We start from the raw sequence: 8,240 nt of genomic DNA, 5'->3' as shown, positions 1-8,240 counted from the left end.
GAGACTGTAGGTCTGACACAGTGGTCAGCAGCACAGGAGCGCCACAGGGAACCGTACTCTCTCCGGTCCTGTTCACCCTGTACACATCTGACTTCCAATATAACTCGGAGTCCTGCCATGTGCAGAAGTTCGCTGATGACACGGCCATAGTGGGGTGTGTCAGGAATGGACAGGAGGAGGAGTATAGGAAACTGATACAGGACTTTGTGATATGGTGCAACTCAAACTACCTGCGTCTCAATGTCACCAAGACCAAGGAGATGGTGGTGGACTTTAGGAGATCTAGGCCTCATATGGAGCCAGTGATCATTAATGGAGAATGTGTGGAGCAGGTTAAGACCTACAAGTATCTGGGAGTACAGTTGGACGAGAAGCTAGACTGGACTGCCAACACAGATGCCTTGTGCAGGAAGGCACAGAGTCGACTGTACTTCCTTAGAAGGTTGGCGTCATTCAATGTCTGCAGTGAGATGCTGAAGATGTTCTATAGGTCAGTTGTTGAGAGCGCCCTCTTCTTTGTGGTGGCGTGTTGGGGAGGAAGCATTAAGAAGAAGGACGCCTCACGTCTTAATAAGCTGATAAGGAAGGCGGGCTCTGTCGTGGGCAAAGTACTGGAGAGTTTAACATCGGTAGCTGAGCGAAGGGCGCTGAGTAGGCTACGGTCAATTATGGAAAACCCTGAACATCCTCTACATAGCACCATCCAGAGACAGAGAAGCAGTTTCAGCGACAGGTTACTGTCGATGCAATGCTCCTCAGACAGGATGAAGAGGTCAATACTCCCCAATGCCATTAGGCTTTACAATTCAACTGCCAGGACTTAAGAACTTTTTTTTTAAAGCTATTATTAATGCTTTTTGAGTTAGTGATTTAGATGCATATCATATTATTACTGAGTTAAGTATTGTATGTAATGAGTTTTTGCTACAACAAGTGTATGGGACATTGGAAAAAATGTTGAATTTCCCCATGGGGATGAATAAAGTATCTATCTATCTATCTATCTATCTATCTATCTATCTACCTACGCAGGTCCGCAAGACCGAGACAAGGGCCCTAGACACTATCCCTCTCAGATATACACGCAGGCAGCTGTACACAGACCTGCTGCGTGCAGGGGTGGATCGTAACCAGATAGATGGCATCCCCACCCCCAACCTATATGCCCAGTAGAAGGAGCATTGCAGGGGGAAGACTACTTACAAAAAGACCACCCACACCGAGCCACCCTCCACGCCTCCCCTGCCCGAAACTGTCTCGAAGGCCCTCGAAACAGAACTCAGACAGCTCGTCAGGCAGGAAATGTCCCACCTCCACCAGCAAAGTGCCTCGCCCCCGGCGTGGCAGCCCTCTTCCCCCCTCCCATAGGATGAGGGCCAGGGCCCCCGGCGCATTTGCTCTCTCGCCCTTTCCCGCCCGGGGGACCTGAGGCCACATATACCCGTCACAGTACATTGGGGAAAGGGAAACACACAGAGGTGGATGGCGCTTGTCGACACAGGCGCCCAGCACACGATTATCCCAGGCAATCCTGCCTTATGGAGGGGTACGGACATGCAGATAGAGGGATTGGGGGGCTCCGTGTTACCAGCTAGGGAGGTCACCCTTCGCCTAGCCATAGGCAACCATTCCCCCAGACGTGTACAAGTCCTTATTGCCTCCTCTCCGGAATGCATCCTCGGGATCAATGTTTTAAAGGGACAATCACTTGAAACAAACAGGGGCAAGTTCACCTTCGGCATCGCACTATTGTCGTCGGGGCGGCTAAGTGGGAGCCAATTGTTATTCCCCCATCCCTCCAAGATAATCTGTAACAGTCAGTACAGAGTGCCGGGGTGGGGGGGGGGGGGGGGGCGCCAAGAAATCGCAGACTCCATTCAAGCCCTGTTACGGGAGGGAATTATTAGAACCGCTGCCTCGCCTTTCAATAGCCCCATTTGGCCCGTCCGTAAGAGGAACGGCTCCTGGCGGATGACCGTTGATTATAGGCAATTGAACAAGGCTGCACCCCCACCCCCTCGCCGCCGCTGTACCTGACATTGCCACCCTTATTGAAGACATCGTAGGCCGACCCCATAAACCCTGGTACGCTGTTGTCGATTTAGCGAATGCATTTTTCTCGATTCCCCTGCACTCAGATAGCCAAGACCAGTTTGCCTTTACTTGGGATAGCAGACAATGCACATTTAATCGCCTGCCCCAAGGCTACAAGCACAGCCCCACTATCTGCCATGGCCTTGTCTCCAGCGATTTACACAACATCCAATTCCCGCCGGAGATTTCGATTGCACGTTATATAGACGGTATCCTTCTCCAAGGTCCTTCTGAGACCATTGTGTCAAAGGCCCTTCACATGCTAATTGATCCCTCAGGGGACGGGGCTGGGCCATAATATGGAAAAGATACAGGGCCCCAGCCAAGGTGTCATTTTCCTCGGAGTACAATGGAACTCCGGGCACAGCAGCATACCCGATGCCGCCAAAAATAAAATTTTAAATTTTGCCGTCCCCTCGAATAAAACTGACACACAGAGATTCGTGGGGCTCCTGGGCTATTGACGGCAGCATATACCCCACTTGACCATGCTTCTCCGGCCGCTCTATAGGATCTCCAGGACAAAATCCACATTTCTCCGGGGGCCAGTGGAACAGGCTGTCTTTGATACGGCGAAACTAGCGGTGGAACAAGCCAAGCCACTTTCTTCCCGCCAGGCGGGTCTGCCTTTTGAGTTACAGGTCTGAGCGAGCGAGACGGTCGCCAAGTGGAGCCTCTGGCAGAAGACCCCAGGGCGTAGAGTCCCCCTCGGTTTCTGGACTAAGTCCCTACCTGAAGCGGCAGTGCGCTACAGCCCCTTCGAGCGCCAGCCTGCTACCTGGCGCTCCTTGCCACAGAACACCAAACAGGCACCGACCCTGTCGTCCTTCGCCCCCATCTCCCCATAATGCGATGGGTCAAGTCCCCCGATTCTACCCACAAGGAGGGCCGTTCCCAGAGGTCCTCCATTGTCAAGTGGAAGTGGTACATTGCGGACCGGGCTGAACCCGGTCCTGAAGGGGTCAGCCGCCTCCATGAACAAGTCATGGCTTTCCCCCAGTCCCAGGACCCTGCCCCGGACATCCCCGAGGTACAACCCTCCCCAGCATGTTGGGGTCAACCCTTCGAATCCCTCGACCCCGACAGCAAACTGCGCGCCTGGTTCACAGACGGCTCCAGCCGCTGGAAAGGGGGTAAACAATTTTGGAAAGCGGCAGCACTTCATCCCGCCACCGAGGGAGAGGGTGGTTCCAGTCAACTTGCCGAGCTGGCGGCAGTAGCCCTCACCCTCCAAAACACTACCGGACCAGTCCACATCTATACTGACTCCTGGGCAGTAGCTAACGGCATTGCAGTGTGGATGGCCCGGTGGCAAGACATGGGGTGGGAAATACACGGACGTCCCCTCTGGGGACAGCATCACTGGCGTTTCATTTGAGACCAGGCTACCCACAGAAAAATTTCTGTCCACCATGTGGATGCCCATACCCGGAAAGATAATGAAGAGGTAACATTTAACGCTGCTGTGGACCAGGCTGCCCAAATATCATCTGCCAACACTTCCACCCCTGACACAGACCCCAGTGCACGAGCTGCGTGGGCACACCGACCCCAGTGCACGAGCTCCGTGGGCACACCGACCCCAGTGCACGAGCTGCGTGGGCACACCGACCCCAGTGCACGAGCTCCGTGGGCACACCGACCCCAGTGCACGAGCTGCGTGGGCACACAGACCCCAGTGCACTAGCTGCGTGGGCACACCGACCCCAGTGCACTAGCTGCGTGGGCACACAGACCCCAGTGCACTAGCTGCGTGGGCACACCGACCCCAGTGCACGAGCTGTGTGGGCACACCGACCCCAGTGCACTAGCTGTGTGGGCACACCGACCCCAGTGCACTAGCTGCGTGGGCACACAGACCCCAGTGCACTAGCTGCGTGGGCACACCGACCCCAGTGCACGAGCTGTGTGGGCACACCGACCCCAGTGCACTAGCTGTGTGGGCACACCGACCCCAGTGCACTAGCTGCGTGGGCACACCGACCCCAGTGCACGAGCTGCGTGGGCACACAGACCCCAGTGCACTAGCTGCGTGGGCACACAGACCCCAGTGCACTAGCTGCGTGGGCACACCGACCCCAGTGCACTAGCTGTGTGGGAACACCGACCCCAGTGCACTAGCTGCGTGGGCACACCGACCCCAGTGCACGAGCTGTGTGGGCACACCGACCCCAGTGCACTAGCTGCGTGGGCACACCGACCCCAGTGCACTAGCTGTGTGGGCACACCGACCCCAGTGCACTAGCTGCGTGGGCACACAGACCCCAGTGCACGAGCTGCGTGGGCACACCGCAAAGGTGGCCACTTGGGGGCCGATGGCACGCGGCACTGGGCTGAACAATTCGGTGTCGTCTTGACACTCGATCAATGTAAAACCTCTGTAGATAACTGCCCCATCTGCCAGCTAGTCAAGCCACGGGACTGGCCGATAGGGCCACCGGGCCACATTTGTCGCGGCATGGGAGCGGGTCAGGTATGGCAAATCGACTATATTGGACCGCTCCCGCGACAGAATAAGAAGCAGTATGTCCTCACGATGGTGGACACATAATCGGGTGTCCTGGTGGCGGTGCCCTGTGAGAGGGCCGACCAGAACGGCACCATCAGAGGATTACAGCACCTCTCCTCTCTCTATGGGGTCCCATGGGAGGTACAATCCGATCAGGGCTCACACTTTGCTGGGACAAAAGCCCAGACCTGGGCGGCTGAGGCGGGGATCTCGTAGCTGTTCCATATACCCCACAACCCCCAGGCATCGGGCTCTGACACCCTCTTGCACGCTGCAGGCGTGGCTAAGTGTCCTTCAGCAGGCCGTCGACCAGTTAAACACACGGCCCACTAGCCAAGGGGGATCCCCACTGGCCCGCCACCTGGCACAGTCCCCATCTCCCGACTGGGAAACCACCGAACCCCCTGAGACCGAGGACTCGGGCAGAGTATGGATCCGACAGCCGCAGAGCCTCCCCAGAAAGGGAGAAATTGTCACGCGCGGTCCAGGGGACACCCGCTGGATTGCCATTCCAGGTAAATCTAATTTGTCCTGTATACATACCCGGCATTTAACCAGACGGGATTGAGTTTCCTCCTACACCTACCCCCACCCCTCCACCCCCGTCTCCCTCTACAGGACAATGGTGTGAATCCAGTCATCCCTCCTGGTGGCTGCGATGCTCGGCTCCGTGACAGCTGCCAACACCTTCCTCAGGGTCGCTTACGAGTTTGCCAGCAACACCAACCGATCGGACTGCTGGATCTGCTTGCGGGCCCCAGCACACGCTGATGATGCGCTGCCACTCACGCCGATCCCGCTGGATGACATTGAGATGAACTGTTTACACAGACTGTTTGCTCCTGCTGGTTTTGGTATATCTGTTTGGGGGGGGGGGGGGGCTGCTGGCAGTCCCCCACCACTCTCCTCCCCACGCCACGACATCTCTTCCCTTGACCCCCCGGCTGTCCCGGGAGTTGATCCAGATGGCCAGTGTGCTCGAGACTCTGGCCAACGAGACGGCAGTGGCACTGCAACACACGGAGCATGCCCTCACCCGAACGGCGGCTTAACTGACAGCTGTCGGGATGGTCGCCCTGCAGAACCGAATGGCACTGGACTACTACTCGCTGCTGAAGGTGGAACGTGTGCAGTGGCTGGTAAGGAATGCTGGACCTTTATCCCTGATGAGTCCAGCAACATCATTCACTTGGCCGCTCACATTCGGGACTCGGTGGCTAAAATTCAAAAATCAAGGGACCAGCTCCTCCAGCACAACACCTCATGGGGCAATTGGTGGCCGTTTGGGTCCCTAGGGGATGGTGGGCAACTGTCATTCACTGGTCCATCCCATTCATTCTTGTAATCATAGCCATTTCTATACTATGTTGCGCATGCCAGCAGATTAAGAGTGTCTCTGCATTTACTTAGCTGCTCAAAATTGGTTATTTCTGGTATATGCGATTTTGTTTCACCCTCTTATGTGTGTTGGCTATGTGGTGCGTCTTCCAAGGGGTGGAGTGTATCCAGCGATACCGGCCACGTGACAGATGCACTGCCACCTGGCTGGTCGGAGGACACACCACATGCTAATCAACATTTGGTCCCTCCCAACTAATCAATGCACACCTAAATTATTGGTCACCTTAATTGGATTATCTCACCCAGCCCCATGCTATAAAAGGTGAGACTTGGCCCTGGCTCACTCTCTCTTACAGACCACCTCATTGAAGGTAAGCACATTGATTTATGTTCGGGAAGGTCTATCGTTTGTCCTGGTAAGGGAGCCGCAGCTATCCAAGGTCAAGGGGGATAGCTGTTGTAGTGCTTTTCCCTTGTTCTTTGTTTGTGTAACCGTACCCTGACCCCACACCGCTTCCTGTGTATTGTAGTTGCTTGTGTTGACCCGACTTCCCCTTGTAAATAAATTCCTTATTATTAAAACTGTGTGTGTCCAGGCCTCTACTGTTGAGACTCAAAGAACCAGTTATTTTCCATCACAACACCCACCCTTTCTGCAGCTGTAATAGTATCCCTGACCAGTAATGCCACCCCTCCTCCCCCTTTCCCCCCTCTCTATCCCTTTTAAAGCACTGAAATCCAGGAATATTGAGAATCCATTCCTGCCCTGGTGCCAGCCAAGTCTCTGTAATGGCCACTACATCATAATTCCATGTATTCCAAGCTCTCAGTTCATCACCTTTGTTCCTGATGCTTCTTGCATTGAAGTACACACACTTTAGCCCTTCTACCTTACTACCTTTATACCCTTTATTCTGCTGCTCTTTCCTCAAAGCCTCTCTATATGTTAGATCTGGCTTTACTCCATGCACTTCTTTCACTGCTCTATCACTCCAGGTCCCATACCCCTTGCAAATTAGTTTAAACCCTCCCGAACCATGCTAGCAAACCTACCAGCAAGGATAAGGCTTCATTCACTTCAGCGAGTAACTGTGGATTCACTCTTGAGGAATCCACAGTCCTTGTGTTTTTGTTTAGTTCTTTTTTTAAACTATTTTTGCCTTTTGATCAATGCACTTTAGCACTGAACTGACTCTGCAGTTCTGTCCTCCAACCATCAGCACTGCACTGAACTGATTCCGCGGCTGTGGCCTGCAGCCATCGGGCTCCTAGACCGGACTCACTCACCTTAGCGGCTCCCTAGCTGTGGATCCACTTTTGGAGACTCTGCGGTTAATGTTATTTGTTTACTTTTTATTGTTTGTACGATTTGATTTTTTCCCACACATTAGATGTTTGATAGCCTTGTGTGCATTTATTTAAGTGAGTTCTCTTGTGTTTGTGGTTGCCTGGATGAAGAGGAATCTCAAGGTTTTATACTGTAGACATACTTGATAATAAATCCATTTTGAATTTTGAACTAGCGTGACAGAAATCATCCCAGCAACAATAGTTAAGTAATTTATATACCTCATATTCATATTGACTACTACATGCTGTTTTAAAAACTATTGTCTGAATATATTACAATGATTTAATAGGATATGGAACATAAACAGCCCAGCACAGGACAGGTCACTCTGACAGCACTACTGTGCTGATTCTGATGTTGAACCGTGGCCGATGTGAGGAAAACCCTGTGCAGGGTCAAACCACGGAAGGCTGCTGGACCAGACAATATTCCTGGCAGAGTGCTTAGAGGATGTGCAGACCAGCTAGCAGATGTTCTCACTGACATCTTCAACATCTCCCTGAGCAGCGCCATCGTTCCAACGTGCTTCAAGGCCACCACCATTGTCACATTGACACAGTGGTCAGCAGCACAGGAGCGCCACAGGGAACCGTACTCTCTCCGGTCCTGTTCACCCTGTACACATCTGACTTCCAATATAACTCGGAGTCCTGCCATGTGCAGAAGTTCGCTGATGACACGGCCATAGTGGGTTGTGTCAGGAATGGACAGGAGGAGGAGTATAGGAAACTGATACAGGACTTCTTCTTTGTGGTGGCGTGTTGGGGAGGAAGCATTAAGAAGAAGGACGCCTCATGTCTTAATAAGCTGATAAGGAAGGCGGGCTCTGTCGTGGGCAAAGTACTGGAGAGTTTAACATCGGTAGCTGAGCGAAGGGCGCTGAGTAGGATACGGTTAATTATGGAAAACCCTGAACATCCTCTACATAGCACCATCCAGAGACAG

Source organism: Hemitrygon akajei, chromosome 7 (genome assembly GCF_048418815.1).
Source record: "Hemitrygon akajei chromosome 7, sHemAka1.3, whole genome shotgun sequence".
NCBI lineage: Eukaryota > Metazoa > Chordata > Chondrichthyes > Myliobatiformes > Dasyatidae > Hemitrygon > Hemitrygon akajei.
This window is presented reverse-complemented; position numbering follows the sequence as displayed.